The 4,333-nt window shown below is 38.0% G+C and overlaps 1 non-coding gene across 1 annotated transcript; it reads left to right on the top strand.

The window, feature by feature from the left end:
• Positions 1 to 547: 547 nt before the first annotated feature.
• LOC133775510 (small nucleolar RNA SNORA20) lies at positions 548 to 680 on the top strand. The gene has a single exon (XR_009868253.1). It is a non-coding gene; the product is annotated as a small nucleolar RNA SNORA20 (small nucleolar RNA).
• The last annotated feature ends 3,653 nt before the right edge of the window (positions 681 to 4,333 follow it).

Raw genomic sequence — 4,333 nt, 5'->3', positions numbered from 1 at the left:
AAGAGGGGAAATGTGGGAAATGTATGATATGAGGGTTAGGACAAGAGTTAGTTTGCAACATGCACTGAGGGATCCTGAGCCTTGATAGCTCCTATTCCTGCATGATTTCCTGAGATCCTGGAGAAACAAGGGGGCATCTTAGCTACCACTGCTGCTCACCAGATACAACAGTGGGTTCAACTGTGGTGAGTAATGAATGGTCAACTGGAGTGGTAGGGCTAGGAATTCAAGATCTAATAGGTGGTGTGGTGAAGTCCTACGTTCCAAAGGAGGACCAGCTAGAGGATCAGGTGCATGGCATAGGAGGAAATGCCTCCTTGTGGTGGCTCTGTCAGACGGATCCCTGCTATGGAACCAAGATCCAAGAAACCTCTGGATTGAAGTTAAGAGCAATATGACGTCCACCACATTCTTCACAACTTGTTCAGGTCAAAATATTCCTTTACGAGAAGCAGAAAAATTCTGAAAACAATAGCCTGGCTCTAGTTTTGCGGGGAGAAAAGAGAACTTGTCCTTGGTGGGACCTGCTTGAAACCACAGAGAATCTCTTGCCATTTACTTGCTGCTATGATCTCTCAATGCTATGCACAGTTATATGCACGGAATAAAATAGTATTGGGCCATTGTAAATGGAGATGAAGTAGTAATAGCGTCATCTCTCCTATGTGGTCTGTACATTGAAAAAACACTGATAATCTAATGGATGAATATGAAGAAGATTTGGAGAATCCTCATGCCAGGAGCTTTATTTGCCTTCCCCCCTCCTCTCCATTATTTAGGTCTCTCTTTTTTTGTCTCCATGGTTTTGCTATTTCACAATGATACACTTTAATGTGAGTACACTTTCAACCACTGCTCTGGTTACTAAGTGAACCCTTTCAATTTGGAAATTCGCATACTTTAATTCTAGGAACTTTTTAAAAATAATTTATCTGATTGCATCTTCTATTTTGTTTTATCTATTCTCTCTGGAACTGTTCTGGTTCAGATGCTGAGACCTCTTACAATAATCCCCTAATTCTCTTATGCTTTCATGTTTTCTCTGTTTTGCATCTCTTTTTCTTCTACTTCTTGATATAATTATTCAAATCTATTTCCTAATCCTTTTTAAGGTTTTTCTTTTCTGCTGTCACATTTCTTTCAAACATCAAAGAGCTAGTTATATTTTCTATGTATCTATCATCTATCTATCATCTGTCTATCTACTGATCTGTCAACCTGTCTATGGTATCCTGTATTTGTTTCACAGATGCAATGGCATTTCTTCCCTCTTGGAAGTTATTAGTAATTATTTTAAAATGTCCTTATCTTTAAATGATAATAGTCCTTCCAAGTTGTTTTTTTTTTTCTTGTTTGTGCTTGTCTCTAACATTCTTATTAGAAGCCTAGGAGTAAAATTGTAAATACTTTTAAAAAGCATCTCAGAGCTTTTTAGCATGGCAGACTTGTGCACTTTGCTGTAGAGTAACCTGGCTGAAATTTTCTTTGTGGGACAGTGTTATCACTTGTTTTAGACTTCTATTTTGTTCTTGTTTACTCTTTATCTTCTGTTGGCTACCTGGTTAGATTTCCTGTAGAAAAATCTTCGTACATCTGTTTTGAGAACCAAATTGGGGAAGAAACCTGGAGGTCTCAGCTTTGAGTAATAGGTTTTGCCTAATACCCCCATTCAGTTGGTACTGCCTCACTCCCCCAGTGTGCTCTCTTCAGAGAATAAATCTTGGGGCACAGAAGGTTATAAATGATTATTACACTCTCAAACATTTCTTCTGTTTCTGGATACCACTCATACTTCAGAGCATCCTGCTGGCCTTAGATTTGGAGAATTCTGCAATGCACAGTGTATTTGCTCTCCAATATCTCCTGCCAACTTGACATTCAGCTTCGTGAGTTCTAACTAGTCAATCACTGCTTCTGCTGACATTCAGTTTCCAAGATATCATTCTAATGATCTTACCTGTTCTCCTGTGCAACTTTATATTTTTTATCATAAATAAAATTCCCTTTCTGTCATCCTCTATTTTTGGAAGGGAGAGAAACAAAACTTCAAATTCAGTCTTCCATCTTCAACCATAATCTCCATCATCAATTTCTATATATAGAATTTTTTTTCTGTTCTTGCTTTATTTTTCTTTAACCAAATTAAGACTTGTTTTCACAATGTTGCAGGACAAAGGGAATTTTTGCATGACATTTTTGTCCAATTAACAATAATATGCTTTTTTCTTTTGTTTCAAAAGTTTATTTACTCTTTTAAGGCATTGCTACATTTTTTAGCTGCTACAATCTCAATTCAAGAATGCATTTTCAAGACGTAGGCAAAATTAGAAATTATTTCAACTCTTAGGATTTTAACTCTGCATGATTTGAAAGCTATGCCACCTTCTCCCAGCATATTTTCTTATTTTGGAGAAATTAGCTCATCTATGGCTAAAGCACCAAAAATGCAAGTGGTTCTGAAAAGTGATGATGATGTTGAAAAGAAGTGTACCTGTCAGAGAATCTCTGTATAGTGAAGACTTTTTTGTTAGTGGGAAAAATTTCTACTTTAATGGACCAAGGAGCCTTTTCTGAGTCTCCCAAGTAGGTGCAGGGGCCCAAGGACTTGAGCCATCTTCCACTGCTTTCCCAGGCCATAGCAGAAAGCTGGATCAGAAGTGGATCAGCCAGGTCTCAAACTGGCACCCATATGGGATGCTGGCACTGCAGGCGGTGGCTTAACCTGCTATGCCACAGTGCCGGCCCCTCTCTAATAATTTTATGCATATTTCCACAGTGCCATTTTTATCTAGTGTTTAAAATAAGACTAATGTAAAAAGAATGCACAGATTCTTTTAACAAAATGTACCAAATTTGCCCAAATCAGCACAGTTCATTATCTCTCTTTTACAGCCACTCCTGTTTTTCTGGAACACCACTTTCACATAGAAATTATGTGAGCAAAGATTTCCTAAGAAGGACGTCAGTACTGACAAATTCAAAGCACACTTTTCTAGTCTTGAAACCTTTTTGATCCAGGAGGCAGATAATTGACCTTGGAGCTGAATGCATAACAATTAGATAATGAGGGGAAACATTTTGAGATTTTTTTGGCTAATGGAACAAGTTTCACTCTGTTGAACTCAGCTTCAACTGAATTATTTTAATTCATAGGAATGATTGATCCCACATCCAGAGTATCCAGAGTTAAACAGTTTGATTAGGAGCCATTCTCTGAGAAAGAACTGTGAGCCCATAGTTTGAACTACACTTTCTGTTCTGAGCATATTGCATCGGAAGATACTGGTAAGAAATAGAAAATCAAAAGACTGACCAAAGCACAAATCAGATCACCTCAAGTGATCTCTCCCTCTCATGTAAGGTGGTTACGAAAGTGCTGCCCACACTTCTTGGGCTTGGAGTTTCACGAAGCAACATGGACAAGAGATGTGAGCAAACAGACACATCTTTCAATTGGGAATGGCTAATTGTGGTGGCAAGATCAGCAGAACCCCCAAGATACTTCCCAACACACAATATTGTAGTTTAGGGCTAGATTACTGGAGAAACAATATGTAGTGCCACAGAACTTCCCATTCAGTGATTGAAGACAAGTCAAGTTAGAAGCATATGAACAGGTAAAACCTAACGCGTGCAATGAAAAACATGTAACAAGCTTTTGAGACAGACACCTACTCAGAGGCATGGTAGTGGATTCTCCTTTGGGACGCCGAACAGTAGAGAAATCTTCACTAAACTTACTCTTCCCATTTCCCTTTCTCATTTTATTATAAATATTTAAATACTACACACTAGTTATAAAAATATGTCAGGCTCTACAACATTTGTGATTCTGCTTGGCAATCATAATTACTACAGCGGTTTAGCTGTAATTCTAAACTCCAAGCATTAAATTTCCCCAAACCATCCTCTTTTATTATAGCCTTTACATTTCTGAGTTCTTAGTTTTGAAGCAGGTATTGATTTGGCTAGATTTTGCCTTCCTGTGAAGGACAATTTATATGGACTTCTCATATTCTTGCTTGCCTGAGAAGGCTAGTTTGTTGAATAACAACTAAGTGAGGTATAATCTTCTAGACCCATACCCATAGCTTGTTGAATAACAAGGTATAAGCTTCTAGATCCATTCGTTTCTGCCTCCTAACTTTTTAGTTGCTCAATGTTGTCTGTCATTACGTGTCTTCTATAACTCTGAGGAAGGCCAACTTCATTTTTTCATTTCTTAAATGTGACATACCCTTTTACAACGATGTTTAAAAGATGCTTCCAGGAACAGGTATCCAGCATGGTGATTAAGAGGCTACTTGAGGAACGGACATCTGACCTAACAATG

Source organism: Lepus europaeus, chromosome 16 (assembly GCF_033115175.1).
Source record: "Lepus europaeus isolate LE1 chromosome 16, mLepTim1.pri, whole genome shotgun sequence".
In the NCBI taxonomy this organism is placed as follows: domain Eukaryota; kingdom Metazoa; phylum Chordata; class Mammalia; order Lagomorpha; family Leporidae; genus Lepus; species Lepus europaeus.
Note: the sequence above shows the minus strand (reverse complement) of the source record. Positions and strands in the feature narration are given on the sequence as shown.